At 45.5% G+C, this 24,690-nt stretch overlaps 1 protein-coding gene across 1 annotated transcript in view; it reads left to right on the plus strand.

Annotated features, from left to right (window-relative positions):
* Positions 1 to 24,690, plus strand: part of LOC126252931 (ras-related protein Rab-34-like) — a 99,244-nt gene that overhangs the window by 69,197 nt on the left and 5,357 nt on the right. The window lies entirely within an intron of this gene.

The raw sequence follows: 24,690 nt of genomic DNA on the forward strand, positions 1-24,690 counted from the left end.
ATGGGTCGCCTAGAGGAAGCCTTCTTGGTTACCCAGGCCTGCCAACCCAAAGGGAACAGCCATGGGTACCAGGATGGCCCCCTCGTACGCCAACCTATTCATGGGTTGCCTAGAGGAAGCCTTCTTGGTTACCCAGGCCAGGCCTGCCAACCCAAAGGGAACAGCCATGGGTACCAGGATGGCCCCCTCGTACGCCAACTATTCATGGGTCGCCTAGAGGAAGCCTTCTTGGTTACCCAGGCCTGCCAACCCAAATGGAACAGCCATGGGTACCAGGATGCCCCCTCGTACGCCAACCTATTCATGGGTCGCCTAGAGGAAGCCTTCTTGGTTACCCAGGCCTGCCAACCCAATGGGAACAGCCATGGGTACCAGGATGGCCCCCTCGTACGCCAACCTATTCATGGGTCGCCTAGAGGAAGCCTTCTTGGTTACCCAGGCCTGCCAAACCAAAGGGAACAGCCATGGGTACCAGGATGGCCCCCTCGTACGCCAACCTATTCATGGGTCGACTAGAGGAAGCCTTCTTGGTTACCCAGGCTTGCCAACCCAAAGTGAACAGCCATGGGTACCAGGATGGCCCCCTCGTACGCCAACCTATTCATGAGTCGCCTAGAGGAAGCCTTCTTGGTTACCCAGGCCTGCCAACCCAACGGGAACAGCCATGAGTACCAGGATGGCCCCCTCGTACGCCAACCTATTCATGGGTCGCCTAGAGGAAGCCTTCTTGGTTACCCAGGCCAGGCCTGCCAACCCAAAGGGAACAGCCATGGGTACCAGGATGGCCCCCTCGTACGCCAACCTATTCATGGGTCGCCTAGAGGAAGACTTCTTGGTTACCCAGGCCTGCCAACCCAAAGGGAACAGCCATGGGTACCAGGATGGCCCCCTCGTACGCCAACTATTCATGGGTCGCCTAGAGGAAGCCTTCTTGGTTACCCAGGCCTGCCAACCCAAAGTGAACAGCCATGGGTACCAGGATGGCCCCCTCGTTCGCCAACCTATTCATGGGTCGCCTAGAGGAAGCCTTCTTGGTTACCCAGGCCTGCCGACCCAAAGGGAACAGCCATGGGTACCAGGGTGGCCCCCTCGTACGCCAACCTATTCATGGGTCGCCTAGAGGAAGCCTTCTTGGTTACCCAGGCCTGCCAACCCAAAGGGAACAGCCATGGGTACCAGGATGGCCCCCTCGTACGCCAACCTATTCATGGGTCACCTAGAGGAAGCCTTCTTGGTTACCCAGGCCTGCCAACCCAAAGTAACAGCCATGGGTACCAGGATGGCCCCCTCGTACGCCAACCTATTCATGGGTCGCCTAGAGGAAGCCTTCTTGGTTACCCAGGCCTGCCAACCCAAAGGGAACAGCCATGGGTACCAGGATGGCCCCCTCGTACGCCAACCTATTCATGGGTCGCCTAGAGGAAGCCTTCTTGGTTACCCAGGCCTGCCAACCCAAAGGGAACAGCCATGGGTACCAGGATGGCCCCCTCGTACACCAACCTATTCATGTGTCGCCTAGACGATGCCTTCTTGGTTACCCAGGCCTGCCAACCCAAAGGGAACAGCCATGGGTACCAGGATGGCCCCCTCGTACGCCAACTATTCATGGGTCGCCTAGAGGAAGCCTTCTTGGTTACCCAGGCCGGCCAACCCAAAGGGAACAGCCATGGGTACCAGGATGCCCCTTCGTACGCCAACCTATTCATGGGTCACCTAGAGGAAGCCTTCTTGGTTACCCAGGCCTGCCAACCCAATGGGAACAGCCATGGGTACCAGGATGGCCCCCTCGTACGCCAACCTATTCATGGGTCGCCTAGAGGAAGCCTACTTGGTTACCCAGGCCTGCCAAACCAAAGGGAACAGCCATGGGTACCAGGATGGCCCCCTCGTACGCCAACCTATTCATGGGTCGCCTAGAGGAAGCCTTCTTGGTTACCCAGGCCTGCCAACCCAAAGGGAACAGCCATGGGTACCAGGATGGCCCCCTCGTACGCCAACTATTCATGGGTCGCCTAGAGGAAGCCTTCTTGGTTACCCAGGCCTGCCAACCCAAAGGGAACAGCCATGGGTACCAGGATGCCCCCTCGTACGCCAACCTATTCATGGGTCGCCTAGAGGAAGCCTTCTTGGTTACCCAGGCCTGCCAACCCAATCGGAAGAGCCATGGGTACCAGGATGGCCCCCTCGTACGCCAACCTATTCATGGGTCGCCTAGAGGAAGCCTTCTTGGTTACCCAGGCCTGCCAAACCAAAGGGAACAGCCATGGGTACCAGGATGGCCCCCTCGTACGCCAACCTATTCATGGGTCGCCTAGAGGAAGCCTTCTTGGTTACCCAGGCTTGCCAACCCAAAGTGAACAGCCATTGGTACCAGGATGGCCCCCTCGTACGCCAACCTATTCATGAGTCGCCTAGAGGAAGCCTTCTTGGTTACCCAGGCCTGCCAACCCAAAGGGAATAGCCATGGGTACCAGGATGGCCCCCTCGTACGCCAACCTATTCATGGGTCGCCTAGAGGAAGCCTTCTTGGTTACCCAGGCCAGGCCTGCCAACCCAAAGGGAACAGCTATGGGTACCAGGATGGCCCCCACGTACGCCAACCTATTCATGGGTCGCCTAGAGGAAGCCTTCTTGGTTACCCAGGCCTGCCAACCCAAAGGGAACAGCCATGGGTACCAGGATGGCCCCCTCGTACGCCAACCTATTCATGGGTCGCCTAGAGGAAGCCTTCTTGGTTATCCAGGCCTGCCAACCCAAAGGGAACAGCCATGGGTACCAGGATGGCCCCCTCGTACGCCAACCTATTCATGGGTCGCCTAGAGGAAGCCTTCTTGGTTACCCAGGCCAGGCCTGCCAACCCAAAGGGAACAGCCATGGGTACCAGGATGGCCCCCTCGTACGCCAACCTATTCATGGGTCGCATAGAGGAAGCCTTCTTGGTTACCCAGGCCTGCCAACCCAAAGTGAACAGCCATGGGTACCAGGATGGCCCCCTCGTACGCCAACCTATTCATGGGTCGCCTAGAGGAAGCCTTCTTGGTTACCCAGGCCTGCCAACCCAAAGGGAACAGCCATGGGTACCAGGATGGCCCCCTCGTACGCCAACCTATTCATGGGTCGCCTAGAGGAAGCCTTCTTGGTTACCCAGGCCAGGCCTGCCAACCCAAAGGGAATAGCCATGGGTACCAGGATGGCCCCCTCGTACGCCAACCTATTCATGGGTCGCCTAGAGGAAGCCTTCTTGGTTACCCAGGCCTGCCAACCCAAAGGGAACAGCCATGGGTACCAGGATGGCCCCCTCGTACGCCAACCTATTCATGGGTCGCCTAGAGGAAGCCTTCTTGGTTACCCAGGCCTGCCAACCCAAAGGGAACAGCCATGGGTACCAGGATGGCCCCCTCGTACGCCAACCTATTCATGGGTCGCCTAGAGGAAGCCTTCTTGGTTACCCAGGCCTGCCAACCCAAAGGGAACAGCCATGGGTACCAGGATGGCCCACTCGTATGCCAACCTATTCATGGGTCGCCTAGAGGAAGCCTTCTTGGTTACCCAGGCCTGCCAACCCAAAGGGAACAGCCATGGGTACCAGGATGGCCCCCTCGTACGCCAACCTATTCATGGGTCGCCTAGAGGAAGCCTTCTTGGTTACCCAGGCCTGCTAACCCAAAGTTTGGTACAGATTTATTGATGACATCTTCATGATCTGGACTCACAGTGAAGAAGAACTCCAGAATTTCCTCTCCAACCTCAACTCCTTTGGTTCCATCAGATTCACCTGGTCCTACTCCAAATCCCACGCCACTTTCCTTGCCGTTGACCTCCATCTGTCCAATGGCCAGCTTCACACGTCCGTCCACATCAAACCCACCAACAAGCAACAGTACCTGCATTATGACAGCTGCCACCCATTCCACATCAAACGGTCCCTTCCCTACAGCCTAGGTCTTTGTGGCAAACGAATCTGCTCCAGCCCGGAATCCCTGAACCATTACACCAACAACCTGACAACAGCTTTCGCATCCCCTAACTACCCTCCCTACCTGGTACAGAAGCAAATAACCGAGTGTCTTCCCGCCATCCACCTAACCTTCGTAACCTGTTAGTTCATCCCTATGAAATCCCCAAACCACCTTACCTACCCTCTGGCTCCTATCCTTGTAACCGACCCCGGTGTAAAACCTGTCCCATGCACCCTCCCACCACCACCTACTCCAGTCCTGTAACCCGGAAGGTGTACACGATCGAAGGCAGAGCCACATGTGAAAGCACCCATGTGATTTACCAACTGACCTGCCTACACTGTGATGCATTCTATGTGGGAATGACCAGCAACAAACTGTCCATTCGCACGAATGGACACAGGCAGACAGTGTTTGTTGGTAATGAGGATCACCCTGTGGCTAAACATGCCTTGGTGCACGGCCAGCACATCTTGGCACAGTGTTACACCGTCCGGGTTATCTGGATACTTCCCACCAACACCAACCTATCCGAACTCCGGAGATGGGAACTTGCTCTTCAGTATATCCTCTCTTCCCGTTACCCACCAGGCCTCAATCTCCGCTAATTTCAAGTTGCCGCCACTCATACCTGTCATTCAACAACATCTTTGCCTCTGCACTTCCGCCTCGACTGACATCTCTGCCCAAACTCTTTGTCTTTAAATATGTCTGCTTGTGTCTGTATATGTGTGGATGGATAAGTGTGTGTGTGTGAGTGTATACCCGTCCTTTTTGCCCCCTAAGGTAAGTCTTTCCGCTCCCGGGATTGGAATGACTCCTTACCCTCTCCCTTAAAACCCACATCCTTTCGTCTTTCCCTCTCCTTCCCTCTTTTCTGATGAGGCAACAGTTTGTTGCGAAAGCTTGAATTTTGTGTGTATGTTTGTGTGTCTGTCGACCTGCCAGCACTTTCATTTGGTAAGTCACATCATCTTGAGGGAAACATTCCACGTAGGAAAAATATATCTAAAAACACAGATGATGTGTCTTACCGAACGAAAGTGCTGGCAGGTCGATAGACACACAAACATACACACGAAGTTCAAGCTTTCGCAACAAACTGTTGCCTCATCAGGAAAGAGGGAAAGAGAGGGAAAGACGAAAGGATGTGGGTTTTAAGGGAGAGGGTAAGGAGTCATTCCAATCCCGGGAGCGGAAAGACTTACCTTAGGGGGAAAAAAGGACGGGTATACACTCGCACACACACACATATTCCTGTGTGTGTGTGTGTGTGTGTGTGTGTGTGTGTGTGTGTGTGTGACACACACATACATTCATACATTTTTATAATATGTATGAATGTCTTGTAATGGCCTGTATCAACTCTCTGAAATACTAATACTGCTCATTGATCTGATCTCTACAAATAATCTTAATGGACCATTGTTTCCTTAATCAAAACTAAAAGGTCATTGCAGCATCTCAAAGATCACTTGACAACCCCCAATCAAGAATGTCATTTTAACTGCTTCCTTCACATCTTTGGTTATTGGCTATCAAGCAGCTGTTTTTAGAAGATGCTGCTTCATCTAAGGAAGTGGTAACTCTAGAAAATTGTAGCAAAATGTAAGACAACCTGCAGAGAATTGATGATTGAGGCAGGGCAGGCAGTTGCCACACAGCATAAAAAATGTAAAGTAATATACAGGGCGTTTATAAATGAATATCAGCGTTTTAACGCTTCATAATGTTTATTACATTAAACTACAGTTATAAATGATATGTCAAACGAAAGAGAAACTCAAACGGTTTTACCAAGAGCCTTATAAATGTTCAATGTGAGCACCATTTGTCACACGACACACATCAAGTCTATAGCTGAGTTCTTCCCAAATGTTGATAAGTGTGCCTTCAGTGATTGTAGCAACAGCTGCTTCAATTCAGTTTCTTAATTTAGGGAGGTCTGCTGGTAGCAGAGGCATGTACACACGATCCTTGATGAAGCCCCAAAGGAAAAAATCACATGGCGTTAGGTTGGGTGAATGTGGAGACCCTGCAAAGCAAGCCCTGTCATTGGGCCCCTTGCAGCCTATCCAGTGCTTGGGTACAGTGAAGTTCAACCAATGTAGCGGATTGCAGCGGAAACATTGCGACCTGCGTGTGCGCACTGGTGCCAAACACAACTGTTTGAGTTACTCTTTCATTTGACATATCATTTATAATTGTATGTTTAATGTAATAAATATTATAAAGCGTTAAAACCCTGATATTCACTTATAAACACCCTGTACTTACATAGGCAGAGAGATCCTTTATTTTTCAGTTACATAATGGGAATCGTTAACAACTGTAAAATACTTAGAAATGTGTGTCAGGAGTGATGTAAAGTGGAACTAGTTAAAGTAAAAGCAGACACCAGATTGAGATTTATTGGAGTAATCCCAAGGAAATATAATTCATTCTTAAGGAATCAATGTTCAGCAGCTCTTCAGTAAAGATTATAGTGATGAAAAGAGATGTACTGAAATATACTTAGCCCTGATGGAGATTACTGTGGAAAATACATTGTGGGGACACAAGCTTTACGGACTTCCGTCCCCTAGAATTTTGCTGCAAGAACATTATCTCTGGATCAGGGGAAGTGTGTTCTGAGACACCAAGTGTTTAAGTGTTATCTGTCCATATAATGCACATTAATAAATATTGCGTATGTCAATTGGTGACATTGACAGTCATTACACATCAAGAGCATCATGTTTGTTACCCAGTTCCTATATTGGTTACCCAGAGTTTTTTGACAACCGAGCCACGACATTTTGGTGTGTCACGTTGCTCCACCTCAATCTGACATGAGAATCCAACACCTTGCTATGCTAACATTGTTCCTACACACACCAACAGTCAGCCAGATACAGTCAATGATAACAAGTGTTGTGAGTGTTTATGTAACAACTTTTCACCACTACAAGAAGAATATTGCAATACTTCTGTGTTTAATACCTGCACAACAGTGCAACCATTGTCACATCAGTGCACACATAAGGACTACGATATTAAACTTCCATTGACTAGAGTGCCTTTAATGAACATTGAAAATAGTGCTACAAGTGCTTATGTGTACACTAACTTCGTCAAACTACTTAACGAAGGGGCAATGATGATCAGCAGTAATGAATAATGGCGCTACCCTGCCACCCCCACAATTCTCGAATGCAATATTCCAATTGATATGCATTCAGCTAGCTATTCACAAGTCTCCCTATCAACTGAGTGACTCTACCATTATTGAGATTTCAGGCATTGACAGGCTAATTACAGACACCAACCACAGTGACGTAACAAATGCCGAACAATCACTGAAAACAAACAAACGTGCAGGTCAGTGTATTTGGTGGTCTCAGGAACAGATAATGCCAGTTAACAGTGATTTTGAACAGAATGGCATATTTCTACAAACTGCTTTTGCTCTCTCACGTCTCGCGGGTGACGTCACGTCAGCCACACCACATACCACGGTACACCTCAGGCATGGTGTCATGACCCCACCGGCTGCACCACTCCCCACACCCCAGCTCACACCGGGATATGCTGATGCCTACCGCATGCTGGTACGGATGCACGACACGACTTTTACCATGACCACACATCAACAGCTACAATGATGCCACCAAAAGATGCATCAACAGCACCACGACCACAAAATGGGTATCAGAATTACGCCCTGACTGTTATACCACCCACACTGACAACGAAATGCGTCAAGTTTGAGCCAGACATCACCGCCATGCCTGCAGTGAACCCCACACCATGTGGGCCAACAATCTACCATGAATTTATCCAGCAGACAATGCTTACACAACACGCTGCTGATTCTATGGGCACACCATTAACACGGACTTACTAACTACACCACTCACACTGTGCGCTACGTTCTGTTACACTGACGCCACCACAGCAGCCTTGACGCGACTAACAGAATGGTGTAATCCAGTTTTGCAAGTTAATGCTAATGCATTCCTAAATGAATACAGTAATAATACACATAAATATCACTACAAATAGCTATATATAATTTAAATATAGTTATGCTCTTAGATTTTGAAAGTAAGAGGCATTATTTCAATATTGGTATATTTCACAACAACAAGGCTGTTGCTACAGAACAAAAAAACTAACATGTTCACTACGTGTTGAGCACCTGTTTTCCAAGCAGCAGTGCAGTATTTCTCTTTATACTCGTTACGTACATGTAATACAGTAAAACATTGTACTTATTGTGCGGTAAGGTAAATGACAGTATATAGCTGTGTGCACAGTGTTATCTGTAAGGGAAAATTCAGTTGACTGTGAAAACAGCAGACATGAACAAAATAAATAATTTATTAAAAATGTCATTTAGCAACAGGACTCTCGGGGAAAAAATTCAGACAAAACACACTAGGTAGGCCATTCCCGAATCTGAATCTTCAGCAGCAAACAAAAAATTGATGGCGTAATTTCAGTCCAGAAATTTACCAGAAGAACAAATGTATTTGTGGCTGTGAAGAAAGCAATGCTGTTTTTTGTTTTCTTGTGTGTTATTTGGAGGATATGTTCATTGGTGTAAGACCAGACTAAATGAAAGTACATGAAATGTCAAAGTGACACATGGATAACATGCTTAGTCTTTCATTTGTAGGCAAAACCAACATTCACCGGAAATTATATTTGCAATATAGACAAAGTATTGACAGCCACAACAAGAACTGGATAAAAATCTTCAAGTTCATCTCAGTCAAGCATCAGTGTTCAAAGGCATTTCTAAGACTGTTCAGAACAAACTACTGCAATGCATGTTGGAAGCATATCATGATGAAGTTGTTAAAGAAATAAAATGTGCTGATATTGTGTTGCAATAATTGCAGATGAAACCACAGATGTGTGTTGTAAATTTCAGTTGGTTATTGTTTTGCGTTATGTCGTTGAGGGAAAACCTGTTAAAAGATTCTGGAACTTCATTTATCCAGAAAGTCAGAATGCTCATACTAAGGCTGACAGTGTCCTGAAAGAAACTGAACCATTAATTGGTGATGACTGAGCAAAACTAAAAGCTCAGAGTTATGACGGTGCAAATGCTTTGAGTGGCAAGTCGAATGGGGTTCAGAAATTAACTAAAGAAAAATACCCAAATGCGAACTACGTCCATTGTTATGTCTACAGCAGCCTCTGTTAATCGCAAAGCCCGGATCTTTTTTGCACGCTTTTCCGGTATTTCTTCTTTCTTTTCAAACTTGCCACAGAGGTCAAAAGTGTTTGATAGCATTATTCAAAAAAGCTTGCCCCATGTGTATGTCACAAGATGGAATTACCATTAGTGAGTAGTAAAAGATGCTTTTGAAAACAGGGAAAATCTTATTACTGTTGTGGAAGTCATTGAAGTAAGTGAGAGCATAAAACTACCTTCTACTATTGAAAAAGCTGGTTCATACAAACAAAGACTGCAAGATAACTAATTTTCTGGCTTTCATTTTTCTATAAGATATTGGCTCATGCAGACATACTTTTTAATCATCTTCAGGAGAAGATAACTGAACCAACCAAAGCAAAGCAAGACAACCATAAATTTGAAGTGGTAACACAAAACAACAGAGGCGACATTGACTCCATCCTTAACAAGATTTGTTTAGAAAATGACGAAACGATGCCTGCCAAGAAGACATGGATTCTCGATGAACAAAAAAAAGAGATGCTTTGAAAGTGTGCAATGCCATCCTTTCTGAAATAAAACTACGTTTTAAGTTCACTGGACACCTCATTGCAGCCAACTTATTTTATGTAAATCAGTTTGACAAATACATCACAAGTTTTCCAGACAAATACCTTGAAATTACAGACGTATGTATATTTCTGGAAAAAAAGAAAGGTGATGGGTGAGCTCCACGTCTTCTATGCTAGGCCTGAGTTGAGAGCAGTTTCTGTTGCAGCTCCGTTTCTTTCACTAATTCTAGAGGATGAACTTTGTGACACATTCGACGAGACTGTTGAAGTTTTGAAACTGCTGATCACGACGCCTATCTTGACATCAGAATCTGAGCACGGTGCATTCGAATGCTCAAGAGAATTAAAAAGTTCCTATGAAGCACCATGAAAGAAGAACGACTGAGTGCCTTAGGGATGCTATCCTGTGAAAAGTCATTTGTGTGTAAAATTGAAGATTTCAATTTGAGAGTGACAGATTTATTTGCCAACAAAAAGGAGCAACGAATGGATTCCTCATACCATTCCTGCTACTTATTTTGAAGCTCTACTCTTGGGAAGGCAGAACCAATGTAATAAAGGACATTTGGATCACTGATTCCATCTGGTGTTGTGAAAGTCGTATTCAAACCCTGTGACAGAACAAGATTGCTCTCTATACTCATTTCAAAATAAGAAAAGGAAACAACCAGCAAGCACAACTCAAAGCAAAGTGGAGCAGATAAATCATTCGGTCTATCATGGATTATGTCAGCATTTCCTCTCTCACAATGGCCTAATTATTCCCTTAATACTGCCACCACTCGTGGTACAAACCATCTTTCTTTTGTGCCACTTATAACTTGTTCAGTCACATAAAATGTTAATAGGAAGAAAACAGAACAAACTCAAGTGAGAGTCGAATAAGAATCGAGTAAGAACAAGGTAAACCTTGCTAGGAAGAAATTAAAATCAGGGATTTTTTTTAGCACTGGTCTTGTGGGTTTTTCACAGAGGCTATGAATTTGAGGAGGATTACCGGGTTGATTGCACCAATAATCACACCCATTTCGCAATAGTTCATTTATTAACCTTAACACATACACGGATCACAAAGAACTGAACACTGAACATGGCGGAAGAGCCAAAGATAGTGCTTAGAGTCCAAAGATGGATGCATATCAATGATGTTGGTGTTGATTTCATCGGCCCCACATAGCCGCCGCCGCCGCCCCCCCCCCTCCCCTCCCCTACCGTCGGAGTACTCTTGAGAGGCTGGGGGGGGGGGGGGGTTGACTATGGCGTTGGCAGGAGTGGTCCACAGGAGCCAGACCACGGTCAGCTCGACAGCCTCGTCGGGGAGCTGTGTGGGTAGATATCGTGATGGAAGGTTCGGCCACCGAACCTGGAAGTCGTTGAAGCGAGCCGGGCGTCGTACTGTACATGCTGGTGGTGCGGCGACAGGTAGGCCGGCAGTTTGCAGGTGGAACGGAGCGACGACGACGATGTCTCTGGTGGGCGTGGCGAACACACGAAGCATGTCCAAGTCGACGTTGGGCAGGAGGGGAAAACATTTCACCAGGTGGCAGGGAATGGCAGAGGTTGTGTCATGAGCACTGGATGAAGAGAAACACACGACGAACAGTGTACAATCGCGCAGTATTATTGAAATGTCATGGATTATGTCTGGGGGGGGGGGGGGGGGGGACAGGCACAAACTCCTCGAGCGAGCATGTTCAAGATGGGGGGGGGGGGGGGGGGCGTGAAACCTCGACAGCGCGAGGCAGACGACGGTGGAGAGGTCGAAGGGCCCTGCGGCGAGATATGAAGAGTCATGTATCTGAAGCAGCAAAGAGGCGGGTCAGCTGGCGGGTTTGTAATGGCTGCAGCCAGGGGTTTGTGGTCCATTAAAACATAGAAAAGGGTCCCTCAATGTCAGTCTTAAAATGCTTAATTGCTTCGTAGACCGCGAGCAACTCCCTGTCAAACGCGGAATATTTCTGTTGTGCATTGGTGATATTGCGCGAGAAGAACTGCAGAGGCGAAGTTTGGCCGTCGATTGTCTGTCTAAGGACAGCGCCAATGGCAGTATCGCTCGCGTCTGTGGTGATGAAAAGCTGCGCATTGGGATGAGGATGAGCGATGGTGCAGCCCTCGGGAAGAAGATTTTTGAGGGCAGTGAAAGGTCCATGGAACGGGCCGAGATCCAGAAGTGTTGGTGCCTGCCAAGATGTCCATCAGTGGAGCCTGAATCTCCGCAGCCCAAGGTAGATGTCGGCGATAATAATTAACCGTCCCCAGAAAGCGCTGGAGCTCTTTGAATGACGAAGGTCTGGGTAGGTTTAGTATTGTTTGTACTTTCTCAGGGGGCAGTGAAATGCCGTCGGCAGAGACCCGAAAACCAAGAAAAGTGACAGCGGGTTGATGTAGCTGCAATTTTTCCTAGTTGGTCTCGATGCCTGTTGCCGCGAGCGTGTTCATAACAGTTTGCACATGTCGTATGTTGGCCTCGACGGAGGAGCTGAACACAAGAATGTCATCAAGATATGCAAAGCAGAATTTTAGGTGGAATAGCACTTCGTTGATGAATCGTTGCCAGGTATGGGTTGCGTTTTTCAGACTGAAGGGCAATAATCAAAACTGAAATAACCCAATTGGGGTGGTGATTGCTGTCTTCTCGACGTCTTCAGGTGCCATGGAGATCTGGTGGTAGGCCCGTTTGCAATCAATGACAGAGAACGTGGTCTCATGGCAATTTTGGGTATGGGGTACGTGTCCATAATTGATCATGCATTTAGTCGACGGTAGTCTCCGCAGATGCACCAGGACCCGTCTTTCTTGTGTGTCATGAGGGTAGACCAGCTACTTGCAGAGGGTTCAATGACGCCGGAGCTTAGTAGTTCAGAAATCTGCTTTTTAAGGTCGGAGAGGCACTCGAGACAAAGTCGACGTGGTTTACTGGAGATTGGGGGACCTGGCGTGAGGTGAAGCTTGTGAACCGTGGCATTGGTGATGTCGGAAATGTTGCCGGTGGCACGGGAGGCGGTTTGTTTACAATATGTAGCGGGCAGGGCAGGCGAGCCGCGGTTGTGGTGTTCAGAGCCACTCGTCGGATCCGACGGGAGCTGAGGCAGCGAAGTCTCAGGAGTCAATGTGAGAAGATGGCCACCGGCCCGAAGCAGTGGCACCGTGGTCGGGTGAGCTCAGTAGAGCTTGTGAGCCGTTAGTGAGTCCATTGTCTGAGGGCGTGGCCTGTGGTTGTCAGTGGCGGTCGCATGGCAGCGCACAGGAGCCTAAGTTGCATAGTTTGAGGTGCTGTCTGCGAGGGACGGGATAGGAGCTGTCAGTTCAGGAACACGTGACGCTGGTCGCGCATGTGCACTTGTGTCCGGCCAAGTGCCAAACGCTGCCGTGTTAGGGGGGTGTGGCCCTGCGGAACTGTCAGTACACGTTATGGCAGTCTTAATAGCACAGTTGCGAGGGGTAGTGGGAGGTAAACACATGGAGGCATGGTTGCTGGGATTGCAAGCAGATTCGGCGCACTTACTGACCTTGCTTTGTCCTTGCTGTAGTGTCTGTAATTTCTTTGCTGCATCGGAGAGATAGAGCTGTGTTTCGTGGAGCCGGAGGGAGAGCTCAAAGTTTTCCTTGCGTAGGCGAGCGACGTGTTCAAGCTCGAAAGGCACTTGTGCATGGTTTCTTGTAACGTTGTCGACATAGACGAGCATGTACGAATGAGATGAGCCCGGACCGATGTGTCATGGGTGGGTTGCTCGACAGAGCACAGGGGAAGTGAGTCTTGGACGGATGGTGAAATGCGGTGTTTCGCACTAGGTCCGGTGAAAGTTTGTGGTGTCGCAAGAAGTCAATGCCTAGTATAGGTCCGTCAATTTCACACACTAAAAAAGTCCACTCGAGTTTGCAGTTTCCGGAGAGTGAGACGACATGGGAAGTTCAACCCGAGCATTGTAGTTTAGTTGAAATCACGGCTTACAGTGAAGTATGATGAGGGCGGATATTCGGCAACGCTAAGGACGTAGGCAGCACCGAAACATCGGCACCTGTGTCCACTAGGAAAAGGTATCCCGACGAAATGTCTTAAACGTAAAGTCGTCTGCAATTATCTGGTCGTTCCCAGACAGAATGGAGCACTGGGGGGTGCCTATCATGTTGTGCGCAGGAGTTGGCACCTGGACCTACCTGCGATTGGCACTTGGGAAGTAGCAGGGTGGTCTGCAGTTCCATGCCACCTCACCAAACCGTGTGTGGAAGTAACCGTACGGGTAGTGTGGCTGCACTTCCTGTGGAACATTCGTTCTCAGTGGCGGTGGCCGAGGTTCAGTGGCTGCAGCAGGCTTGGTTGCAGGAGGGGCCATGACTGTGGGCGGAGCCGGTGATGTCCCAGTTGCTTGTTTACTGCTTCCTGGAGCGAGCAGAACGGTTGGCACAGTGCGGCCCTGGCTGCAGGACGATAAGCCTGAACCTGAGACTTGTCAGGTAGGCAGTGGCTGGCGAAATAGAGCAGTGATGCATCGTGTAGCTTGTCAGCAATTGTCATTCTTTGCTCGACAGGTTCAGGAGACCTTTGAGCCAGAGCAAAGCAGATGTGAGGAGATAGTTTATCTGACCAGATGGCGAGGAGAGCTGTGTCAGAGAATAGATCGGCGCTGACCAGGGCACGTAGCCGTCTCCAGAGCTGAGAAGGTTTATCGTTGCCTAGTTGACGGATGTGGAGCACTTGCCGTATTGCTGCCTCAGCTGAGAGTGCAAGCCGACATAGAACTGTCTTTTTGGCTAGAGTGTACTAGTTAGATGAGTCCGGGGCGTAGACCAGGTCAGTAATCAAGTCCTCCTGGTCGTGCAGGTGGGTGATGAGGCACAGAAACCTGGTTGACTCGTCGAGTTTGTAATGGTCGAACATTTCGTCCACAATTTTGAACCAGGTTGTTGCTCTGTCAGAATTAAATGGCGGCAGCGTCGGTAAGCATTGTAAAATGTTCTGAAGAACAGGTTGAGTTGAGTTTGTCGGGGCACTGCCAGAATCTAGCTGTTGTTCCTGTAGTATTCCAGGAGAGTGTCCCTCCAGGGGATGTGACAACGACGGCTGTTCGGGTGGCAGCATGAAGGCGACACGTTGTGGTTGAGCGTGATCCGTCGCGATCCGGAAGGCCAACGTGGGTGAGACACCGTAATGTGTCGATTGCGGTTGCGGAAGCTCAACACGTTGCGGCTGTGTACGGATTGACGCATCGCGGAGGCACCGAGATGTGCCGAGAACGGTAGCGGAAGTTTGACTGGAGCCAACACAGGGGCGACAGGTGAGAAAAAGTTCAAAGTTTGAGAACACATGTTAGTGCGCAGAAAGCTCGACGTATGATCAGAGCCGGGGCCACCTGTGTTGCAGGGTGGCTGTGGATGCGGGTTGTCCAGAAGCACAGTGTGGGAAATGATGTCGAACGTGCGATGGAATGTGTGAATGTTCACTGTTCATAGTCACTCCACTCGAAACGGTGTGCAGATAAGGTGAATGTCGTGGCACAAAACACTGAGGCGTAGCAGTGGGACGGAAGTGGAGGTCAGGCACAGATAACAAGTTATTGTTCCTGTTGCAGGCCGAGGTATCGAAGTAGGAAGGCATGTGCTAATGCTGAATCGAGGCAGGCGTGGGCGTGGTCGGATGCTGAGGAGTTAGACCTGTGAACGAAGCAGTTCCGGCCACGTAGCAGGTATCCGCGTGGTACTGCGTGGATTGCGGCATAGCAAATCCTTGTCCTGGCGGTAGTAGGTTGTCTGACGACGCATTTGCAGAAATCGGCATTGGTCCCCCACTGCACAGAAATCCGTTAAGAGGTGACTGCACAGTCGATGAGGGAGGGCATATGTGGCGGGAACAAAGGCGTTTGATAGCCAGAGTCATGCGCACTCCTAACCTCACTTATTGTTGCAGGCTCGAAAACGTCCGGCAAAATCAGCGGAATCATCGAGTGAGAGGCATCTTGTTGCAGTCCTGGCGGGTGTACATCGCCCGCAACACGATGCATGTTGATCGCAAAATCCGGCGTTAGGCGCTGGGCCGAAGTCATTGTTTGAATGCTGTGTCAATGTAATACACGCGAAAATAACCGACGTGAAGGTTGCGGACACAGTAAAACGGCGAAAATGGAAGACGTTACAACTTGCGGTCACCAGTGAGGAGGATTACCGGGTTGGTTGCTCCAATAATCACACCCATTTCGCAATAGTTCATTTATTAACCTTAACACATACAAGGATCACAAAGAACTGAACATGGGGGAAGATCCAAAGATAATGCTTGGAGTCCAAAGATGGATGCATATCAATGTTGGTGTCAATTTCATCGTCGCCACAAATTTATGAAGTGGAATCACGAAAAACATGAAATTGGAGAACATAAAATGTGCAGTCCTTGACGGAATTCGTGAGACCCCTCACCTTATCATTAAGCTGAAATGCACAACTTTGCTGTTTCTGATGCAGCATAACTTGCAAGACGATGAAGTGCTGCCTAACCAACATTCTGTCAACAGGCATGAAGTCAAAAAACTAATTAAGCATTGTCAGACTGTTTTATATAATTTGGGATACTATATTGCTGCTGATTATATATAAAGAACAACAGTGGTCTTATCACACTTCCCTGGGGCATTCCAGGCTACCCTTGTCTCTGATGAACACTCGATGTCAAGGACAACATACTGGGTTCTATTACTTAAGACATCTTTGAGCCCGTCACATACCTGTGAGCTTATTTCATATGCTCACACCTCCGTTAACAGCCTGTAATGGGGCACCGTGTCAAATGCTTCCCAGAAATCTAGAAATATGGAATCTGCCTGTTGCCTTCATCCATAGTTCACAATATATAATGTGAGAAAGGGGCAAGCTGAGTTTCGCACGAGTGATGCTTTCTAAAAACATGCTGATTTGTGGATATAAGCTTCTCAGTCTCAAGAAAGTCTATCATAACTGAACTGAGAATACATTCAAAGATTCTGCAGCAAACTGAAGTTAGGGATATTGGTCTGTAATATTGCAGGTCAGTTCTTTTACCCTTTTTATAAACTGGAGACACCTGCAGTTTGTTCCAGTCACTTGGGATTTTGTGCTGGGCAAGAGATTCACATTAAATGCAAGCTAGGTAAAGGGCCAATGCTGTACATTATCGTTTGTAAAACTGAATTGAGATTCCATCCAGACGTGGAGATTTATTTGCTTTCAAATCTTTCAGTTGTTTCTCTACACAAGGGATGATTGTTACTATGTCTTCCATACAGGAGTACGTCCGATGGTCAAATGATGCTGTGTTTGCACAATGCCCCTGTGTGAACGATTTCTTGAATGTGAAATTTAAAACTTTGGCTTTTGTTCTGCTGTCTCCAACTGCCACACCAGACTGGTCAACAAGGGGACTGAATGGAGCCTCAGGTCTCCTTAGCGATTTTATACAGGACCAGAATTTTCTAGGGTGCTCTGCCAGATCTTTTGCTAAGGTGTGATGGTGGTAGCTGCTGTATGCTTCGTACACATATGTTTTCACAGATGCACGAATCTCTATTAACCTTAACTTGTCATCATTTTGTGTTGTTTTTTGAACTGAGAAGGCAACAGCCTCAGCTCCCTCAGCATCTTCCAGATTTCATCATTAAACTGTAGTGGATCTTTTGCATCCTTTATCCACTTACTAGGCACATAACTCTTCAGACTATGATTTATAATCTGCTTAAAACTTTGTCCATTATTCCTCTGCATCCATCTTACTGGAGCTAAGTGACATCAATTCATTTCTAAGTGAGATACTTACAAGTGCTTATCTGCTCTATCCAGCAGAAACACTGTCCTAGCCATCTTTACTGATTTATTAACTTTCGTAAACATAGTTGCTATAATGGCTAGCTGCTCAAGACAGTTTTCAGAAAAGTGTTCAAAAGTATTTCGCATAGACAACACAGCCTGTACTCAGTAGATTCAAGTCACCTCCATGTGGTGGTTCATGATATGGGTATTTACATGCTTACTGACTTTAGACTTTCTTTGAATGACTCTAGAACTGTCACACTCAACTTCAACCTCAATGAGGTAGTGCATTTGTCAGCCACAATGAACACTCCCACTCCTGTGGCCTCTAATCTGTCTTTCCAATACATGTTCCATGACTCGCTAAATATCTCAGAGCTCTCCACCATGAGTTTCTGCCAGCCCTCAGTCCCAAAAATATTTTGGGCGATAGAACGTTCTTGGAGGGTAGTAAATTGTGGAACTTTATTATGAGTACTTTGACAGTTTACTAATAAAATTTTCAGTCGAAGTGTCTTTATTCTGAACACTGTCTGACTTTCCTTGCTTCGCATTGACTGGCAAGTGCTCATCAGAGCATCTCACATTACTGCACTCCACAAGTACTTGATTAACCGCTTCCTTTGTGTAGTGCACCCCTGACCTACCAAGAGGAGTCCTACAAATCCCCACATGATAGCGCAGGTCTAGAAATCTGCAGCCAAGAATGTCACAGAGTTGACGAAGCCTTTGGCTGAGACCCTTCACTTGGCTCCAAACAACTCTGGGAACAGTGCTGCAGATAAACAGTTAATTTGCTGCTCTGTAGATGTATATCAGCTGAGAGCTGGAGCCTGACTGACTGGCTTACAAATGGACAGTTGCCTCCAAAACAAAACAAAACAAATGAGCAATTACTGTGCTATAGAGTGAATGAGCTTACACTTACAAAAATGTGAGATTAAACATCTTAAGCAGAAAAACACACATGAAAATTAATAAATATAGTACTTCGGTATTACTGTGGACTGAACATAATACAGTCTATTTCGAAGACATAAGTGTATAATTCTGCTAATTCATGACAGTTTGGGATACTTTGTTTTATTAAAAATACTTTTGTTATGATAAACTGTAATTAATATGTATTAATACAGTGCATTGTAAATAATTCTTTTTGTTAATTTATAAACATAAGAGATAAATCCCCCCATGAACCATAGACCTTGCCATTGGTGGGGAGGCTTGCGTGCCTCAGCGATACAGATAGCCGTACCGTACCATAGGTGTAACCACAATAGAGGGGTATCTGTTCAGAGGCCGGACGAATGTGTGGTTACTGAAGAGGGGCAACAGCCTTTTCAGTAGTTGCAGGGGCAACAGTCTGGATGATTGACTGACCTGGCCTTGTAACACTAACCAAAACGGCCTTGCTGTGCTGGTACTGCGAATGGTTGAAAGCAAGGGGTAACTACACAGTAATTTTTCCTGAGGGCATGCAGCTTTACTGTATGGTTAAATTATGATGGCGTCCTATTAGGTAAAATATTCCGGAGGTAAAATAGTCCCGCATTTGGATCTCCGGGCGGGGACTACTCAAGAGGATGTTGTTATCAGGAGAAAGAAAAATGGCGTTCTATGGATCGGAGCGTGGAATGTCAGATCCCTTAATCGGGCAGGTAGGTTAGAAAATTTAAAAAGGGAAATGGATAGCTTAAAGTTAGATATAGTGGGAATTAGTGAAGTTCGGTGGCAGGAGGAACAAGACTTCTGGTCCGGTGAAAACAGGGTTATAAATACATAATCAAATTGGGGTAGTGCAGGAGTAGGTCTAAAAATGAATAAAAAACAGGAGTTCGGGTAAGCTACTACAGACAGCATGGTGCACGCATTATTGTGGACAAGATAGATACGAAGCTCACACCTACCACAGTAATACAAGTTTATGTGCCAACTAGCTCCGCAGATGACGAAGAGGTTGATGAAATGTATGATGAGATAAAATAAATTATTCAGATAGTGAAGGGAGAGGAAAATTTAATAGTCATGAGTGACTGGAACTCCATAGTAGGAAAAGGAAGAGAAGGGAACGTAGTAGGTGAATATGTAATGGGAGTAAGGAAAAAACGAGGAAGCCACCTGGTAGAATTTTGCACAGAGCATAACTTAATCGTAGCTAACACTTGGTTCAAGAATCTTGAAAGAAGGTTGTATACATAGAAGAAGCCTGGAGATACTAGAAGGTTTCAGATAGATTATATAATGGTAAGACAGAGATTTAGGAACCAGGTTTTAAATTGTAAAACATTTCCAGGGGCAGACGTGGACTCTGACCACAATCTGTTGGTTATGAACTGTAGATTAAAACTGAAGAAACTGCAAAAAGGTGGGAATTTGAGGAGATTGGACCTGGATAAACTGAAAGAACTAGAGGTTGTAGAGTGTTTCAGGGAGAGCATTAGGGAACAATTGACAAGAATGGGTGAAAGAAATACAGTAGAAGAAGAATGGGTAGCTTTGAGGGATGAAGTAGTGAAGGCAGCAGAGGATCAAGTAGGTAAAAAGACGAGGGCTTGTAAAAATCCTTGGGTATTGGAAGAGATATTGAATTTAATTGATGAAAGGAGAAAATACAAAAATGTAGTAAATGAAGCAGGCAAAAAAGAATACAAACGTCTCAAAAATGAGATCGACAGGAAGTGTAAAATGGCTAAGCAGGAATGGCTAGAGGACAAACGTAAGGATGTAGAGGTGCATATTTCTAGGGGTAAGGTAGATACTGCCTACATGAAAATTAAAGAGACCTTTGGAGAAAAGAGAACCACTTGCATGAATATCAAGAGCTCAGATGGAAACCCAGTTCTAAGCAAAGAAGAGAAAGCAGAAAGCTGGAAGGAGTATATAGAGGGTCTATACAAGGGCGATGTTCTTGAGGACAGTATTATGGAAATGGAAGAGAATGTAGATGAAGATAAAACAGGAGATATTATACTGCGTGAAGAGTTTGACAGAGCACTGAGAGACCTAAGTCGAAACAAGGCCCCAGGAGTAGACAACATTCCATTAGATCTACTGACAGCCTTGGGAGAGCCAGGCCTAACAAAACTCTACCATCTGGTGAGCAAGATGTATGAGACAGGCGAAATACCCTCAGACTTCAAGAAGAACATAATAATTCCAATCCCATAGAAAGCAGGTGTTGACAGATGTGAAAATTACCGAACTATCAGTTTAATAAGTCACAGCCGCAAAATACTAATGCGAATTCTTTACAGACAAATGGAGAAACTGGTAGAAGCCGACCTCGGGGAAGATCAGTTTGGATTCTGCAGAAATATTGGAACACATGAGGCAGTACTTACCCTATGACTTATCTTAGAAAATAGATTAAGGAAAGGCAAACCTACATTTCTAGCATTTGTAGACATAGAGAAAGCTTTTGACAATGTTGACTGGAATACTCTCTTTCGAATTATGAAGGTGGCAGGGTTAAAATATAGGAAGTGAAAGGCTATTTACAATTTGTACAGAAACCAGAAGGCAGTTATAAAGAGTCGAGAGGCATGAAAGGGAAGCAGTGGTTGGGAAGGGAGTGAGACAGGGCTGTAGCCTCTCCCCGATGTTATTCAATCTGTATATTGAGCAAGCAGTAAAGGAAACAAAAGAAAAATTTGGACTAGGAATTAAAATCCATGGAGAAGAAATAAAAACTTTGAGGTTTGCCGATTATATTAAGAGAAAATGCAGGATAAAATTAAAAAATAGTGATGCTCCTAGATTATACACCAAGTGAGGAATACTAGAGATCCAGTAATGTACCTTCACTCATCATAACAAACTGCTAATATGCCAGCACAGCCACAGATAATCTCACATATTATTAGTAGTCAAAATATTTTTTTCTTGACATAAATTGAGGGGGCTAGTGCCAAAAGGAGATACCCAACATGTTATTAAATGTGAGAAAAACTACATTTTGCTGGAAATTTGTTCATTAAAAAACTGGTGTAGTATTACAAACTTGAGATTTTTTAAGAATATAAGGTAGTCTTAGGATGGACAACCATGACAAAACTCTTCCATTTGGTGAGCAAGATGTATGAGACAGGCGAAATTCCTTCAGACTTCAAGAAGAATGTAATAATTTTAATCCGAAAGAGAGCAGGTGTGAAAATAACTGAGTTATCAGTTTAATAAGCCATGGTTGCAAAATACTGACACAAATTCTTTACAGACAACTGGAAAAACTGGTAGAAGCCGTCCCTGGGGAAGATAAGCTTGGATTCTATAGAAATGTTGAAACACACGAGACAATACTGACCCTACGACTTATTTTAGAAGACAGGTGAGGAAAGGCACACCTACGTATCTAGCATTAGTAGACTTAAAAAACACTTTTGACAATGTTGACTGGAATACAATCTTTAAAATTCTGAAGGTGGCAGAGTTAAAAGACAGGGAGTGAAAGGCTATTTACAACTTTTACGGCAACCAGATGGCAGTTATAAGAATTGAGGGGCATGAAAGGGAAGCAGTGGTTGAGAAAGGAGTGAGACAGGGTTGTAGTCTGCCCCTGATGTTATTCAATCTGTGTTTTGAGAAAGCAGTAAAGGAAACAAAAGAAAAATTTGGACTAGAAATTAAAATCCATGAAGCAGAAATAAAAACTTTGCCGATGACATTGTAATACTGTCAGAGACAGCAAAGGACCTGGAAGAGCAGTTGAACGGAATGGACAGTGTCTTGAAAGGAGGATATAAGTTGAATATCAACAAAAACAAAACAAGATAATGCAATGTATTTGAACTAAATCAGGTGATGCTGATGGTATTAGATTAGGAAATGAGTCACTTAAAGTAGTAAATAAGTTTTGCCATTTGGGGAGAAAATAAATGATGATGGTCAAAGTAGAGAGGATATAAAATGTAGACTGGCTATGTCAAGGAAAGCACTTCTGAAGAAGAGAAAATTGTTAACGTAAAGTTTAGATTTAAGTGTTGTATGGAAGCAGCCTACTCACGCCATATAGAATTCATATGCATTCCGTTGTGTGCCAGCCTAGTCTGCTGTAACTAGCTATGACGTCACGAATGTTACACAATACCTTAAAAGTAAAGTAAGTGATCTGAAAAGTTAATAGCATGTCAGGAATGATGCTAAAATAATAATGTGATAAGTTTCAGTTTAGTAACTTTAACAGTTTTTGAAATTTGGACGTTTTATGTAAAAATCACCGGTGCAACAGGAAAGAGCTAGAAACTTCAAAATTTATATTCCGATTCCTTTTTTCACTGTAATTTAATGGAAACAGCATGCTGGATCTCAAAGTAATATTTTGGTTGAAATTCATGATTTTCTGTTTTTGTGTGTACGGAAGCAAGATAGATTAAGTAAGTGATTAAATAAAGCTAGGATGTTTAGATTTAGGTAGATTGGAGATACGCTATAATAACAAAGATTTGAGAAGTTTCCAAAAGGTAGCTATAAAACTACAGTTGTAGTGTCTCTCCAAAGGGCAAGTTCAGAGCTCATCTATTGCTTGCAGTGCAACTAAAATAATTCTCTCGCCAAAAGTATTTAACCTAGCCACACCAGAGTTTTATTACAGATACTTACCTGTGTGCTGATAGCACAATTAAATTGAGAGCTTCATTGGCCTTCAGCGAATGAAGCAATTAATTAGTTAGTAACTTGAAGTGGTGTTCTGCTAGCCCCAGCAGCTAGTCAGGAAGGCAAATGTTGTCGGTTGCGCCTTCGGCAGTCTGCAGCGCAGCTGTATAAATAAGAGCGCTGCAAGCTACAGTCAGGCCCCAGTTCTCTTCTAGATTTGTATCAGCGCGCACTCCATGTCGGAAGCCGCGTCGCATCTGTGCAGTTGCAAGGTACAGCCTAGGATGCTGTATTATGTAACTCGGTATGCACATAACAATGAGTTCGTATTGTGGTAAAGTGTAAATTGCGAAACAACTTCAGTGATTTATTCTCAGTTTGTGTACGTCGTATTTTCATCGTGTCACTGCAGGACAGACCTTGTACCATTACTAGCATGGCATTTGATGAGTATTAACATCAAATTTTGGCGAGCATTCACTTTGAACCTTTACATCGATAACGATTATTGAACAGTTTCGTTACCTAGGGATAATAGGATCTGCGCAATAGACTCTGAACAGCTCTGATAGCACAATAGCTGATAGTAGCATGGCTTGGGTAAACATTTGTCTGAAATTTTACACTTTATCGTTTTCAGAATATAGTGAAAATTGTTATAGTAAACTGCATTTTCTGTGAATCCCAGACATCATCCTAAATCCTCAGTGTAATGAACTTCAATGATCAATAACTTGATTTCACCATCAGAGTGGGCACAGTGAACTTTAATTACAGGCATCACATTTTTGCTAATCACTTCCTGGTTGCCAAAATTGTAGTTAGAGAGCCTGTGTTGAGAACGGCAACAATAGAACAAATTTTCCATCCATTGCCCCACAGTGTCAGGGAGTCTTTTATGAAAGTATTTGTATGGAGTGTAGACTTGTATGGAAGTGAAACATGGATGATAAATAGTTTAGACAAGAATAGAATAGAAGCTTTTGAAATGTGGTGCTACAGAAGAATGCTGAAGATTAGATGGGTAGATCACATAACTAATGAGGAGGTACTGAATAGAATTGGGGAGAAGAGGAATTTGTGGCACATCGTGACTAGAAGAAGGGGTCAGTTGGCAGGATACATTCTGAGGCATCAAGGCATCACCACTTTAGTATTGGAGGGAAGTGTGGAGGTCAAAAATCGTAGAGGTATACCAAGAGATGAATACACTAAGCAGTTTCAGAAGGATGTAGGTTGCAGTAGTTATTCAGAGATGAAGAGGCTTGCACAGGATAAAGTAGCATGGAGAGCTGCATCAAACCAGTCTCTGGACCGAAGACCACAACAACAACTACAACAACAAACAACAAATTAGTGTTATAAATGGATAATTTCAAAAATAAATCATTAAACTGTTTAAGAAGTTTTCTACGTCCACATACATATATACTCTGCTGGCAACCATAGGGTACATGGCAGAGGGTACCTTTTACCACTGTTAGTCTTTCCTTTTCTTGCTCCACTCTCAGATGGCTCTAGACAAAAATGACTGTCTCTATGCTTCCAGCCTTCGGTGAGGTGTATTTCATTGGCAATAGGATTCTCCTGCAGTATGTCACAAATGCTGGTCCTCTAAATTCTGTCAAAA

The sequence above is a fragment of the Schistocerca nitens genome, chromosome 4 (assembly GCF_023898315.1).
Source record: "Schistocerca nitens isolate TAMUIC-IGC-003100 chromosome 4, iqSchNite1.1, whole genome shotgun sequence".
In the NCBI taxonomy this organism is placed as follows: Eukaryota; Metazoa; Arthropoda; class Insecta; order Orthoptera; family Acrididae; genus Schistocerca; species Schistocerca nitens.